We start from the raw sequence: 17557 nt of genomic DNA, 5'->3' as shown, positions 1-17557 counted from the left end.
ATTATATTATGGGTGTCAGGGTCACATGTCAGACTTGCCTAGCATGCCAGATGCAGAAATTGAAAAGGTGATTTCACTATGACTGAAAATTTAGTTTTCCCTGAAGGCACCTTGGAACAAGTCTTCAAATCCCTGTCAAAGGGTAAAACTTTGGGATCAGACAACATGCCTGGCTGCATTCTTATCAGTGCCAGGTATGTACTACCTGAGCATCTACTTAAACAGTTCAACCTCAGCATATTCACATGGTTTGTGCCTGATGCCTCCAGAACAGCTAATGTGACTCCCCCACACAGGAGTGGTCCCTCTACATACACAGGTGAATATAGGGCAATTAGCCACACTAGCCTTATATGAAACACCCTTGACTACATGCCTCACAAGCTTTCAGAATTCAAAATCATAGCAGGGGACCATAAACATCATAGTAGAGTGTCTAAAACCATAGCAATTAAAATTTGCCATGTTGAGGGACACAACCAGTAAAATTTGAAGCATTGTGGTAATGACAGGTACAAAACTATATAGGTGTATCAAAGATCCCTTCTTACTGCATTGGGACATGTCTGTGGTACACATACAACTTCCATATGATGAAAAACAACCAGATAGCCACCCTTACAACCATGTAAATTGCATTTACCCTTGCCTGTGTACCTGACTTACTCGGTGACTATGTCTTTTTAGCTGTTTGCTCATCTTTCAGTCTGTTTTCTATGTCTGAATGCCTAACAGTGAATGTGTCAATTGATTTACCATTCTACTTATGATGGTTTTTTATCCCTTTCTTCCTACCTAACATATCTCCCCTCCCCATAAGAAGTAATGCAGTTGCCAAGCTCTTATTCATTCACTGTGGTGTGCTATCCCCACTATTAACTATTCATTACTGTAAGAAAAAGAATCATACATTTTGTGATCAGATTTTATACACAAAAATCATTGAAAATACCCCCTCACCATTAGGCACACACACAAACACAAAGATACATGTCTGCATGTATACTCTTGCACAAACACACATACAAATATACACTACACAGATATGACATCTTGTCTCTAAAATCAAAATGCTTAGTTATGGAGCCCTAATCTTCTTAACATATTTATTTTCTAAATATTTCAATGCATTTCAATATTATCCTTATCACATTTGCATTTTTATTTAAACCATGTTTTAAAATTATTCAATTTATCAATTAATATCAGTTTATTTATTTGTTATTTAGTTGGTTAAGTGGTTGGACCTTACTCAATAGGACATTTGGTCTTTTTCTATGGGTGAGCTACCCTGGTACTTTTGCCAAAATTAAAGGCTCAAACTATTCTATTTTTCTGATCCCTTCCACATTTCTTAGAATTATTACAGTCTTAGAATATAATGTCAAAAATGTTATCATTTAATGTTTTGCCTACTGACAGAAGTGGCATTTACTTATACATTTATATAAATATTGTTGCCTAGCATGCCAGATACAGAAATTGAAAATATGGTGAGCGTAACTCTCAACCTCTCAGAGCAAAAAATCAGGACAATGCCAGGAATAAAAGTGAGACAAAGGTCCAAAAATAGAGACAATTTTTAAATATTGCTCTTACAAACTTAAAAAAATATAAAATAACAGGTTTTTCATTAGTATGAATTTTCTGAAGGGTATGAAGCCTGAAACTCAAATGTCTGTCATTATATTCTAACTTCAGCCTTTATAATATGCTACTAATTTGCCATAAAACCACAATTTTATGAAAAACAGACATAGGCAAAAATCTGGACATTCTTTGAAAATATGGACAGTTGAGAGGTATGATGGTGAGAGAAAGAAGTATCAAAGTAAGAGCTAACCGAACAGCTTCAACAGTATATTATACTAATGAGTATCACGGTCCAAAGTAACAAAATCAGAAGGAACGATCTAAGTAAGAGCTAACTGAACAGCTTCAACAGTATATTATACTAATGAGTATCACGGTCCAAAGTAACAAAATCAGAAGGAACGATCTAAGTAAGAGCTAACTGAACAGCTTCAACAGTATATTATACTAATGAGTATCATGGTCCAAAGTAACAAAATCAGAAGGAACGATCTAAGTAAGAGCTAACCGAACAGCTTCAACAGTATATTATACTAATGAGTATCATGGTCCAAAGTAACAAAATCAGAAGGAACGATCTAAGTAAGAGTGAACCGAACAGCTTCAACAATATTATACTAATGAGTATCACGGTCCAAAGTAACAAAATCAGAAGGAACGATCTAAGTAAGAGCTAACCGAACAGCTTCAACAGTATATTATACTAATGAGTATCACGGTCCAAAGTAACAAAATCAGAAGGAACGATCTAAGTAAGAGCTAACTGAACAGCTTCAACAGTATATTATACTAATGAGTATCACGGTCCAAAGTAACAAAATCAGAAGGAACGATCTAAGTAAGAGCTAACTGAACAGCTTCAACAGTATATTATACTAATGAGTATCATGGTCCAAAGTAACAAAATCAGAAGGAACGATCTAAGTAAGAGCTAACGAACAGCTTCAACAGTATATTATACTAATGAGTATCATGGTCCAAAGTAACAAAATCAGAAGGAACGATCTAAGTAAGAGTGAACCGAACAGCTTCAACAATATTATACTAATGAGTATCACGGTCCAAAGTAACAAAATCAGAAGGAACGATCTAAGTAAGAGCTAACTGAACAGCTTCAACAGTATATTATACTAATGAGTATCACGGTCCAAAGTAACAAAATCAGAAGGAACGATCTAAGTAAGAGCTAACTGAACAGCTTCAACAGTATATTATACTAATGAGTATCATGGTCCAAAGTAACAAAATCAGAAGGAACGATCTAAGTAAGAGCTAACCAAACAGCTTCAACAGTATATTATACTAATGAGTATCATGGTCCAAAGTAACAAAATCAGAAGGAACGATCTAAGTAAGAGTTAACCGAACAGCTTCAACAATATTATACTAATGGGTATCACGGTCCAAAGTAACAAAATCAGAAGGAACGATCTAAGTAAGAGCTAACCGAACAGCTTCAACAGTATATTATACTAATGAGTATCACGGTCCAAAGTAACAAAATCAGAAGGAACGATCTAAGTAAGAGCTAACCGAACAGCTTCAACAATATTATACTAATGAGTATCACGGTCCAAAGTAACAAAATCAGAAGGAATGATCTAAGTAAGAGCTAACCGAACAGCTTCAACAGTATATTATACTAATGAGTATCATGGTCCAAAGTAACAAAATCAGAAGGAACAATCTAGGTAAGAGCGAACCGAACAGCTTCAACAGTATATTATACTAATGATTATCACAGTCCAAAGTAACAAAATCAGAAGGAACGATCTAAGTAAGAGCTAACCGAACAGCTTCAACAGTATATTATACTAATGAGTATCACGGTCCAAAGTAACAAAATCAGAAGGAACAATCTAAGTAAGAGCTAACCGAACAGCTTCAACAGTATATTATACTAATGAGTATCATGGTCCAAAGTAACAAACTCAGAAGGAACAATCTATCTTCAAAGTATAGAGAATTGTTGTTTACACACAGGCACTGAACAACTTCCGCTGTTTTCTTAAATAAATGATGAAAATCTAGTCATGAAATCTACATTTTTATTTGGGAAAAGATGCAATTACTCTACCTTCTGGAGGACTACTTTTATCCCAGATACAGTGTCTAAGATTTTCCTTGTATAACTCTTCTGGGATCACCTTACTCCAGTTTATCTGGATACTGATTCAAAATCCTTTATATCAGCATACAGTTGTTTGGATAAACTAAATTTTTCTGCCCAGTGATTGTCTGCCAAACTCAGGGAAGCATATTCTTTACCCATCTGATCCAAATGGGGCATATCTAGCCACTCAAGGGAGACAACCGTGCCACTTTTTTGCCTTACTTATATGATCCATTATTGATCACCATATTGCATTTTGAAGTCTTTGAAATTATATGAAAAGGTATAGCAGAGCCTTACTAGAAAACCCATAGGCTGGAAAAGAGCTCTTCAGAAAGGTTTCTGGAAATGTAATCATATTCTGTTTATTACACGTTGCTCAGAAGTGACCTGTGCCTGGTCTGTAAGGCAATGTCTGATCCAGTTTTATTTGAATGCCTAAACATAAAATGCACTGCCAGAGGAGAAAACATCGGATCAGAGTACCTAATACTAAAAAGTATCAATAAATCAAAAAGTGACTGATACATTGGTATGGAGTATGCTGCCCCTTATCCCTTTTCTATCAAGAAAGGTCAGTCACCAACTGTGGAAGAGGAAGAAGAGAATGCATAAACAAAATCCTGAAGAAAATCTCAAACCAACTGCTATAATGAGTTAAAAGCTTTTGACCTGGTGATGCCTATGAGTGGGCTTCAACTATGACTCAAACCCAGATTATGCAGACCAATGTTCCTGTTATCCTAACTAGTAGAGTATTAAAGCAGTTGAGTACTGTCCAACATTCTGAAAACTTCGTCTTTCCCTCATACATATGTGATTCATCCTCAAAAGACCAATGAAAACCATACCTGCCAATTGTATACCTCATTATGAGGAACGTTCCTCATTTGGAGTCTTAAATATGTCATGCTCCATACTGTTTCATATTGGAAGGATTTGTAACACACTCATTGTCAAGAACTTTTTAACAGATATTTATGTTGAGTATTTCTGAATCATATTAATTGAAAGAGCTTTTAAGCTATAAAGAAACATGTGTAAACCATGTTGTGAGCTTCTTAGTTGAAGTTGTTTGTGTTCCATATTTTACACATTTGTTTCAAATTATTAAAAGTAGTGTTTCACATTTTGTAGATGGAAGGTTGAGTGATATTATAAGAACAGAGTATGTACAACTGAACATTTATATTGATTTATGTTTTAACTGTTTTATGAGATCGTATTAAGACCCCTTTTAACATATGTCAAGGCTCACTGTAGAGCTCATAAGGCCTGGTTTCAGGGGTTGATCAGTGCATTCTCTCCTTTCACTGTCTGTCTGATTACTGCTTAAGTTGCTGGTAGTTTAGGTCAATGTACTTTTGACCTGGTGCCTGATTACCTTTATTATAAAGCACAAGTGTCCGACATCAAATCATCCACAATCCAGACTAGTTAGGAATAGTAAGAATTTTGTCCCAGACCATTTTCTTACAGAACTTAAGGCATGCAATTGGTCCATCCTAAAAACTTTACCCTTAGATGAGAGTGTGTTATATTTTAATAACACTTTCCTAAAAATACTTGACTCGCATGCTCCTAAGCGTCTTACTAGAACTAAGGTACGCATCGCACCCTGGCTAACAAAAGATACAAAAGCCAAAATTAAACATCGAGACAAGGCCTGGCACAAATGGAGAACCTCTAAAACCCCACTAGATCGCATCAAGTTTCTTCAGCTTAGAAACTCAACTAAAGCAGCCGTATTGTCTGACAAAAAACAGTATTACTGTCACCTCCAAGATAAACACCAGCATAATCCCAAAAAATTCTGGGCCGGTTTCAATCACCTCCTTCATCCAGGTAAATCCACCACCCCTACCCCTGAAAAACTCATTGGTAAAGATTCTAAAGAAATAGCCAACACCTTTAATTCATTTTTCACAGAAACCATCCAGTCCCTCGCCAACCAACTTACTACTTCTCCCTTGGCTACACCCTCAACCAAAGACCCAACTCAACCCTCCTTTAACCTTCAACCCATACCTACCTCCTATATTCGAACCCTCTTAAATAAACTCAAACCAACCACCTTAGCGGCTGACTTACTCCCAGCCAATTACCTACAAATAGCATCTGATGCCATAGCCTACCCTGTTTCTATCTTGGTCAACCGGTCCATTTCAGAAGCTTCTATTCCCTCTATTTGGAAAATCTCCCACATCATCCCTCTACATAAAGGTGGACCCTCCACTGACACATCAAACTACAGACCCATAGCTATACTATCTCCTCTAGCCAAAATCATGGAACGCTGCATTCACAAGCAGCTCATTACCCATCTTACTCGAAACAACCTCCTGTCTCACACCCAGCACGGCTTTCGCCCCTATCATAGCACAACTACTGCTCTCCTTTCCTTTGTTGACTCAGTTAACCACAATCGAAATAATAAATTAATATCCTCTGCGCTCTTCCTTGACCTATCCAAAGCCTTCGACATGGTCAATCACCAACAGTTGATCCACACACTGGAGGCATTCTATCTTAGCAAAACTACCATAGACTGGTTTAATGACTACCTTTCTTGTAGACAACAGGCTGTTCAATGGGAAAATAGCTTATCCGACCTACTCCCCACAAATATCGGTGTTCCCCAAGGATCTATCCTTGGACCTCTTCTTTTCTCCATATTTATTAATGGTCTGCACTCCATCATTCCCAAAGCCACCTGTATACAATATGCAGATGACTCCACCCTGATCTGCTCTGACATTTCTCTCGCCAAACTCCAAGTCGCAACCCAAAACTGTTTTTCCCTAGTTGAAAAATGGTTCTTGGAACTAAAACTTTTACTTAACCCATCCAAAACCAAATTACTTCTGTTTTTCCCCACTACTTCTACCCCTCAAGGAAATGAATCTCCTAGCACCAACCGCCCCACCATTCACGTGACCTCAAATAATGGGACCATAATCGACCCTGTCTCCCACACCAAACTACTAGGCGTGACCATAGACCACAAGCTTAAATTTGATACTCATATCAGCCTGACCATTAAGTCGGTAAACAAGAAACTCGGGTCCATGTATAGAATTAAGAACTTCCTAACCCCACACACTAAACTAACCATTGCACGGACCCACCTCCTTTCCACACTCCTCTATGCCTCCCCAATATTCTCCTTCCTTAACAAAAGAGAACTCAACAAACTATCTACAACCTATAACCACATAGCCAGATTTATAACAGGAATGCCCTATCGCACACATCACTGCAACAATCTAAGGACACTAGAATGGTTAGAACTACCCAACATTCTCAAACTCAATCAACTCACTGAGGCATTCAAAGCAATCAACTATCCTGACAAAACCCCCTCAATGAACAAAATATTTACCCCCTACTCTAACCTTACATCCCTTAGGTCATCCAAAAGCTTACAAATACAAACTATTAAATCTAACAACTCGGAAGGTGAAGCACTCTATGCTAATTCTATTGGAAAATCCTGGAATGCCCTCCCAAACAACCTAAGACACAAGACCTCTCTCCACCAATTCAAAAAACAACTCAAAGATCTCCTAAAGTCCGAATGGCTATGCCCGTGTTCTAATCCAGATTAATAGTAAACATCCCAGGACTACCGAATTTCTACCCAATCCAAACTGCAAGGGTCCTCAATGTAGCCATGTTAGTCCATCTACCTAAGTCTGTTTACCTCTTTAAATTATTTGTATAACCCTATTACTTGTTCATTTGACTTTGAATGTAATACTTATTACTTGATCTTCTGATGTTTTTGTTAATCTACCTCTATTCTTTGGAGCTTTTCTCCCCGGGCCTCTACTGAAAATGGACATGTATCCAGCTAGACTAGCCCGGTCAACAAATGTAAAATAAAATAAAATAAAATAAAATAAATAAATGTAAAAAAATCTTTGCCACTTATTGAAAATAGTAGTGAAATTTCTAGGTGCCCTGGTCAAATTTCTCCTAGTCAGCATGCATAGCCCCTGGATCTCCCCAGAAAATTGGTTGCCGGCCTTATGGGACTTGATCTTCATCTACATTTTATATATCTATATCTATATCTATATCTATATCTATATCTATCTATCTATCTATATATATATATATATATATATATATATATATATATATATATATATATATGTATATATTGGTGCAGACTGAAAGAAATGCTATGTGAGGGCAGGTAAGTAAGTCCTTAACTACTGGAATACATATATGTCCCTGGATTCAGCAAGCTCTGCACAGAGTGCCAGAATAGTGCAAGAGCTGTTGCACACAATATGGCATCGAGCGATCCAGGAACAAGCTCCTGAGACGTCCATGAGTGCACCTACACTATTACCGCATGGACATCACTGCTATATGCTAATTACCTCATTTGCTGGTGGAAACTATGCAAATGAGGTGAGTTAGTGATCCAGGAAGCAGACAGGTGTCAGGGCAGGAACAGTGTAACCTGCAGAAATGTATTCGGTTACTAACCGAATACATTTCAGCAAATTACAAAACGGAGGCATGACAGCTTGAAAGAAAGCATGTATTCAATGTAGTAGGCATGCCAATGGCCAAATATATAGCCATTGGCATGAGAAATAGTTACAAATTTATAAAAAACAAGTTTGTTCTTTTTTTTTGGCCGATCTCAGCTGTTTAAGCGTAGGGCAGTGGTGCACAAATGGGATCTAACTGAAAATAAGAAAAAAAAAGGGAGAAATAAGCTTTTAAACCCAAATCAGCATTTTGCTATAATATTCAATGGCATGCATAAGACAACAATACCAGGGAATAGTGGTTGCTAAGGGGGAAGGCTCAGTGTGAGTGTGGTAACTATGAATTAGCATTCTGTTTTATGCAAATGAGGGAATTGATTCTGAATCACAGATTTCCTCTCATTGTTAGCTTGCACCAAACTGTGTAGGTGAAGCAACACCACTGCATAAGTCTAAGAGGTGGATGACTTTATAAGAGGGAGTGGCATGCATGCTATATGCTTATTGGACCTCTGTGGCCCATGTTTGCCCTAAGCTAAGCACGCCTAAGGAAAGGGGTGTGTCTGAGGCTGCCTAGCAGTGTTTACACTGCTAAACGGGTGTGCGTGCTGCACACCAGGTTTAAAAAAAAAAAACAGGAAATTGCAGCTCTGTTCACGTCTGAGCACTAGGTATGTGGGGGGCATCTCGGGGCTTAAACAGGAAGGCAATGGGAAGGGAAAACAGCAGTAGGAAGGCAATCAAAGAGAACAAGCATAGCTTGCAGGTGAAATGTATCAGAATCAGCCAATTACACAAGGAACTGCCTAGCACACTACTATAAACTATGCAGACAATTTCCAGTCAGTTTTTTCCCACAAACTCTATACCACCGGTGTACACAGATGGGGAAATGTTACCTGACAAAACTAACAAAATGTCAGGAGCTGCTGTCACTCTCATACAGCAATATGTGCAAGAGGCTGAGGGTAGTGAGGATGTGAATGCTGATGACCAACCCACAGTGAGGAGGAGGAGAAGAGTGTACAGACCCAGGGTAACCTACCAGGGGCTCACATGAGCTGGAGAAAGTGGAGTGCTATAGGGTGGACAGGGACATTCTGCAGCAAATTGTTGAGTTGTGCTGGCCATGCATCACACACAGAACCAACAGAGGGGAACCCATTCCAGTGGATACCAAGATATGTGTACGCTTAAGAATACTAGCCACAGGTACCTTCCAAAGGGCAACTGGGAATATCATGAGGATCTCAGAGGCATCAGCATCGAGTGTACTCCACCAGTTCCTGGATGCCATGTCAGCACATGCTGGTGAGCACATATATTTCCTCAACACCCATAAGGCATTGACCAGCAATAGGCGTCAACTCCACCAAATAGCAGAATACCCTGAGGTAGTGGGTGCTATAGACTGCATGCACATACACATCAAAGCACCACCCGGTGAGTGGAGTAGGGTCTACATAAACCACAAGGGCTTTCCCTCCATCAACTGCCAGGTTGTGTGTGATACCCAGGGCATTATCTTGAATGTGTGTGCTGGCAGCCCTGGAAGTTATCATGACTCCCACATCTGGCATATGACACAGCTGTACCAGTCATTTGCCAGTGAGGAGATCCCATATGACCACCTAGTGGGAGATGCTGGCTACGCACTGGAACCGTGGCTAATGACACCCCTCGGAAATGCACACACACCTGAACAAGAACTCCATAATGAGGTACACGCACAAACCAGAATCATAATAGAGTGTGTGTTTGGGATGCTCAAGTCACGGTTCCGCTGCCTGGACATATCTGGTGGAGCCTTGCAGTACTCTCCAATTATATGTACACAAATGTTCATAGTATGTGCCATGCTACACAATATGATCCAGTGGAAACAGCTGCAGCAGGAAAAACATGGTGCAAGGCCACACAGACCACCACATTGCCAAGGCCATCACAGGCATAGAGTGACTCGGAGGAGGAACTACCTGATCTTGCCTATGTAGGCAGAAGGAGGCATGTCCAGTACACCCAGGCCTTGGCAAAGAGGCAATGCATACCACATACACTGACACGGTAGGGACCCAGGGAATGACACCTCTCTCTGACTTGCACATACAGTAAATAGGATGTCAAACATGACACTACTTGTGCTTTACCATGTATAGGGAGTGTACTATGTGCATCCGATATAATCAGCCCTCCAGCACTGTCCTTAATACTGGCACAGTCACAAGGTAAGTCAATCTTCCTATCAATTACTATATGGAGTATTATGTTCTGATAGTTGTATCTATGGTATGGAAACAAGCATGTAAGGGAATCGGGTGGCTGCAGATAGTGGACATCTATATGGGCTGCATGAAATCCATAACAAATACTGGTGGCAACATACTAGGAAGTACTAGAAAAGGTGACAAATCCCACTGCAGTACATGTGCTGGCCCAAATGTTTGTCCATAGGACACACACACATGCATGTCAGTGAGGCTCACATACCCACCACCAGCCTCAGCTAGCAGGACAGGTGTAGATGACCATAAAGAAAGGCTGGGCTAAGGAAATTTATGGCAATGGTGAACAGCCCTCCTCCAGATCTACACAGACAGACTACAACAGGTCTGGCAGTTGTATGTGAGTTCTAAAGGGTAAGAAGTCTGAAACTGAAATGTAGGTCAATAAAACCTAAGATCTGTATTCTACTGATATGCCTCCAGTCTGCATGATAAGTCAGAATACAAAATGAAATGGAATCCAACAGAGTGCCTGACATACCACTACAGCCATAGCAAGTGTTTAAAGTCATCAGGTGTGTCACCCCCCCCCCCAATCCTATGTAGAAATTCAGTACATGTAAGTGTGAGGAGTAATATCAGTGAAGCACAGAATACTCAAGCTGGCCAATCTACAGGAAAGATTGTTGTATGTGTACAATATGCAGGGGTCCGTGTGGTAGGTTGGTGTGTGTTCAATATTGTCTGGAAGTGGTTAGCATGTAGGCATGGAGGGTTGTGTCTTGGTGGCCTATGGGCCTTACTATGGTTGACAGGGCCATGTTCGGACAACTGCACTGCCAACCACAATGCTTCTCAGCAATACCCATGTCAGCAGTCATCCATACTCACTGTCCAGATATAAATATCTGTCACCGTCTGAAAGAAGGACATGCCATGAATGTGGGCCCATATATACACACAGTGCACAGGTGAAGTATCCTAGACAGAGTACATAAAATGTAACTGGCAACTGCACACACTTTGGAATTGTACATACAGGTTAGCAGCACATTAGTTGTCTGTGCAGTATGGAATACTGATGTAGTCTGGCCAATCACTGGCAGACCACAAAAGGCACAGCTATGAAGTAATGAGAAACTGCCTATATCCCCACACAAGGCAGCATAAGGAGAATGTCCCAGGTATATCTGTGAGTCAGCTGCAAGTAGCTTCCATATCACACATGCACTCAGCTCATACCACCATCAGCCACAGGTTTATCACAGGTCATATCCTTGCTGTTGGGAATGAGTACAGTATGACCCCACTTCTGTATGGGAATATCCACAGAATGCAGCATGCTGAAGAGGTGTCCCATGCAGGTGTGTCGCTAGCTGTAAGCAGCACCCTGCCTGCATCCAGACCATTGGATTAATATGGACAGGAACTATTGCCATTAACACCTCTCACGCTTACCCTGTCACTGCAGCAGAATCCACTGGCTTTCAGACTGGGAAAGTAGGAGTGACAGAATTTACTGGCCTGCTACAGATGGCCTGCATCACTACCAAATGGGATACAGTCCTCTGTGAAAGGCCTGTGCCTCACCTGTAGTGCCAATCATGGGGTCCCAACTAACAACCTAACATAATCAGCAGTGCACAAATGCAAGGCCATGTTGACAAATCCCAGTAGCATGCCCACCATGTCCTACTGCATGAACTGTGGACCAATCCATAAATACCACCAGGATGAAGGGCCACCTATAGGGATACTTCTCAGATATCACTCACATAATTTTAGGAAGAGGATAGAATAACAGTGTGGGGGAGTGAAGAAACATGAATGTCATGGAGTGTGTAAAGTCTGAAACTCTGATGTCTGCCCATACTACCCCTGCCTGCAAACCCAGTAATAGGTGGCTACAAACCTGCTCATAAACCACAATGTGAAGGGGAAATGACTATCTATATGAGCCCTGCCTCTGGGTAACCTGGGTGAATCTGTACAGCTGAGAGGTATGGCCACAGCAGGGTATGGCCATTCTGTTAACTTGCTATATGTCCAAGAAGGGGATCCTCAGCCACCATAGTACCAAGGTGCTGGACTATTTACACAGACCCATCAGCAAGTATCTGCAGTTACCCCTGCAGAATAGCATGAGTGTGCAAGAATTTGTAGGCTGCGGACCACAATACTGGACACAGCTTCATTCATCTTGTATTTCCCAGGAAATAACTGTGAGAAAATAACTATATCTGTCAGTAGTTGATGATGTAATACATCACAGTGTAAAGGTGTACATATGTCTGAATATCTCTACTAGCACCAACCATGTAACACAAGCAGCACAGACAGCAATAGTTACAGTATCCCACTATCTGTCACCTATTGAGACTCCATATTGTCAACCTATATACAGATATCCTGCAGAATCAGGTTGCTAGCTGTAGGTGTAGAACACCAAACCCTGGACTGGATTACAACCCTACCTGGAATGGATTCACACAATCAATACAAAAGGTCATACTGGGCATGCCCCTACACTTATAGAAATGAAGCCCATGTCTGACAACACAGTGGACTATACATATCTGTCATTTGCAGATGTCTGTGCACACACACCAAATTGTACACCATTCATGCTTCGCACACACATTGGATAGGAATACTCATACATATCCAAGGTCAACACACTATAATATGTCAAACACACACACACACAGATGTGGGGAAGAGAGAGACAGACAGTGACAGAGAGAATTCCATTATGAGGCCTGTCCTACCCACCACTCATCCAATTGGCTGATATCACATGATCTGCTGATGTCAATCACTGTAGACATTTTTTGGTAGCGCTCAGCCCTGTGGTGCTTGTGATAACTGTGTAACATGATAGTACAGATAATTATTCATCTAGCATTTGTATACTCAGTCCTGTCAAATGTAAAGTTGTGTGTGACTGAGTGTGTGTGAATGTTTCCAGAGGAATGATTTATGGCCCATTCACACACACACTGCATTTGTCATTGCCCATGTTAGCACTTCTGCTGATGTCAGTCACCTTGAAATAATCCTATGGCCAAGTCTCAGCCTTATAAGCTATGTGGTGCTCGTGATACATGTGTAATACTGTAGTGTAGCAAACTAGTTAGGTAGGAGTTCTAATCCTGGACATGGAAACTGTGTGTGTTTATGTGAGCGAGTGTGTGTGTCTTTGATGATAGCTGATTTTATGGACATTCACATTTACAACTCTCCAGTTACCCCTCCTTTAGCACTGCTGCTGATGTTACTCACCTTCAAAGATACCTTTGGACAGCATTCCAACATATAAGCTCTGTGGCGCTTGCCAATACTGTGTAATACTATAGTGTAGCATACTAATTAGATAGGTATTCTAATCCTGGACATGGCAACTGTGTGTGTTTGTGTGAGTATCCTTGTAGAGACCTGATTTTGCGGTCATTCACACTTACAACACTTTCCTTACCCCTCCTTTACCACTGCTGCTAATGTCACTCAGCTTCAAAGATACCTTGGCACAGCTCTCCATTATGTAAGCTCCATGGCACGAGCCATAAATGCAGAGCAATGTAGTTACAATAACTACACAGGTATGGGTTTGAATTTCATCCATGGCAAGTGTTTGCGTGTGTACATATGTATGTCTGTACCTCAAAGATTTTGGCTCCATTTACACCAAGTACACATCTCAGTGCCTGTCTTTGGCAGTCGTTCAGATATCATCCACCTTAGAAGTACCTGTTGCCATCCCAAAACCATGGAAGGTCAGTGGTGCATGTGGTAAATGCATAACATAATAGTCCAAAAAGATTGTTAGTTAGAAGTTTGAACCTCACTTCTGGAAAATGTGTGTGTAGGGTAGAATATTTTTTGGGATTTCTCACCCACTACATCAGCCAATGCCAGTATTTACAAGGGCTGGTGATGTTCCTCACCTTAGAAGTACCTTGGGACAGCATCCACTCTATAAGCTCTGTGGCATGTGTGATAAATGTGGTATACTGTAGTAGCAATACATAGCTAAGTAGGGGGTTGAATCGCAGTACTGACAAGTGTGTGTGTGTGTGTGTGTGTGTGTGTGTGTGTCTGTCATCAGTATCCTGTGTAAGGATTGCTGTGATTGTGTAATAACAAAAGCCATTGTGGGTGGGTTTTGCTAAATTATTATGTTGAGGACCTAGTATATGTCACAATGTCCACATTACAAGGCCAACAGATGTCAAACACTGGAGAGGTTGGTGTAGACAACCCACAACCCTCTATGTGACAGTATAGATTAGTGAACAATATAGGCAACCCTTCTATTACTCAAAGAACACTCTCCACCCACTTATCATACACAAACACACTTGGATAGGCAACAACCACTATATTGGTAGTTCCCCTGCATACTGCCTCACAGATAGTAACTATGGTGTGATAGCAGTGGACTACATGCCTGTTGACCACAAAAGTGCCACTAACATCAGATAGTACTTTGATGTGTTACATCACCTGACTGAGTGTTTGTTATCCAGCAAGTAAAAGGACATGGCACCCTGTTCCATCCCCTCAGTAGCCAAATAAATGTGTACAGTGGCCCTTTTGCCTTGTTCCCCACTGGACACCTGCAACAACTCTAGAGTATGCAAACATACCGCACAAAGGGAATACCATGTCTTACATACATGAAATGTATGGACAGACACCACTAACTCCACTGAATACCCATATCATACTGTCAATGTAGGTTGAATCATGACCTCAGTTACATAGCCAGGCATCACCAAATGAGGTCAGGAATTCTGCATCAGAAGATACCAATCTGTCCACACAACATGCCCCGGAGACCTCAAGTACACTTCCACACATCAAAGAACATGTGGGACATGTGCACAATACAGACACTGTCCATGTTATGGAATATAGATCACATTCACGGGAAGGAGTGCACATCACTGGCAACCCACAATAGAAACCCAGATGAGTGGATGGTGAATACAATACCCATCCCTGGGGACCACTTCATGGACTACACCCCTGATCCACACTGGGGAATATTGTTATGTGGCCTGAAGCCAAGGTATTCCCTTGGCCTAGCCTTGTAGAGCCTTCAGGCCCATTCACCTACTACACACCTGTGAAGCAATAAACCTATGGATTTCAGTACTGTCAAGTGTGTGTGTGTGTGTGTGTGTGTGTGTGTGTGTGTGTGTGTGTGTGTGTGGAGATGAATGATTTTGAGGCCATTCACACTCACTACACCTCCCATTGCCCTACTTTAGCACACCTGCTGATGTCAGTCACCTTGAAATAACCCTTTGGCCAAGTCTCAGTTCTATAAACTACACGTTGCTCACAATAACTGTGTAATACTGTAGTGTAGCAAACTAGATAGGTAAGAGTTCTAATCCTGGTCCTGGCAACTGTGATAATGTGTGTGTTTGTGTGCGAGAGAGAGAGAGTGTGTGTGTGTGTGTGTGTGTGTGTGTGTGTGTGTGTGTGTGTGTGTGTGTGTGTGTGTGTCTTTGTTTTCACCTGATTTTGTGAACATTCACAGTTACTACACTTCCCTTACCCCTCCTTTAGCACTACTGCTGATGTCACTCACCTACAAAGATACCTTTGGACAGCTCTCCGACCTGTAAGCTCTGAGGCATGTGTGATAAATGCGGAACACTCTAATAATAATACATAGTCAGGTAGGGGTTTGAAACTCAACACTGGTTTGTGTGTGTGTCATCAGTATCCTGTTGGGGTGATTGTATGATAACAGGATTCATTGCAGTGTGGATTTTGCTACATTATTCTATTGAGGACCTATATGTCCCAATGTCCACATTACAAGGCCAACAGTTGTCAAACACTGTAGAGGTTGTTGTAGACAATCCACAGCCATAAATGTTTACTGCCATTTGCAATGACTATGTGACAGTATGGATTAGTGAACAATATAGGCAACCATTATAATACCCAAAGACAACTCTCCACCCACAGATCATACAAAAACACGCTTGTCGCTTTCTCTCTTCCTTTCTTTCTTTCTCTCTGTCTCTCCCCCCTCTGGTAGATGTGGAAAAAAAACATCTGTTTTGCATAGGCAGCAGTTTGACTTTTGTAGGTAATGCTCATGATCAGCTGATGGCTTGTGCACGAATTGGAGTCCCCCACTTACTAATTGCATGTGGAACAGCTGTGGTATAATTCCTATAGCCAATTGCATGGAAGCACACTCCATAACTAAGCACTTCATGTGGGTGTTGGCCCTTTTCTTTCACTGTGAGCAGGACTTCATGTGGGTGTCTGACAAACAGCATCACAGAGGGTATTTGAAAACAGGCCAACAAACTGGAGGGGGATGTTCCAGACATGGGGACAGAATGCAAGTATTGCTGTTCTACATTTGAAGTAATGTTGGTTTAACAGGGTTTGTGTGGATATGGCTGTTCTGCATGATTTGAAGTCTGGCATGACAGTGTTATGTGGTTGAGAAAACTCTCAACTGTACGGCTATCTGCAGACTGGCCAGAGTTTGGAGTCTTAGATGTGGTGTGTTACTCACATTTTCTGTCTTTATAAATGCAGTAGCATACTGTCATGATTGCAGTCAGTAAATGGTGACATCCATGTGTGTTACTGACTTCATATCCCTCAGAAGAGATATGTCACAATAAATCATGTTACACCAGCAATGTTGTCAGTTTATTACAGCAAAATGTCAATATTATACCTGTGTTTGTGCCTCTGTCCCCCAAGTCTGTCACCCTTTGTCCATATGTCATGCAATAAGAGGTGCATATGTACAGTATATCATTATTTACTAACATCATTCCTAATATAAAGCCAGTGATATATCAGACTGCCAGAAATGTTATGTATAGTAGTGAGGTCTGTATAGTAGTGAGGTCTGTGTACTTATGGTGATTGTTGATAGAGTGTCAGTATTGTGTAGCAGTGTATTGTGATTTGTGAATATGTTATTTGGCCTGTGTACAGACTGTGGTAGATATCAGTGTTCTTGGTCCTGTTCTATCTGACAATGCATGCTGCTCCAGTTTCTGATACCCTATCAGCATACATGTTTGAAGGGCCAGAAGGATACATGTCCTATACCGCAGTCAGGCATCAGACTA

Source organism: Protopterus annectens, chromosome 10.part0 (genome assembly GCF_019279795.1).
Source record: "Protopterus annectens isolate FY-2018-M chromosome 10.part0, PAN1.0, whole genome shotgun sequence".
NCBI classification, from domain to species: domain Eukaryota; kingdom Metazoa; phylum Chordata; order Ceratodontiformes; family Protopteridae; genus Protopterus; species Protopterus annectens.
The sequence above is the reverse complement of the archived record's forward strand: the minus strand, read 5'-3'. Positions refer to the sequence as shown.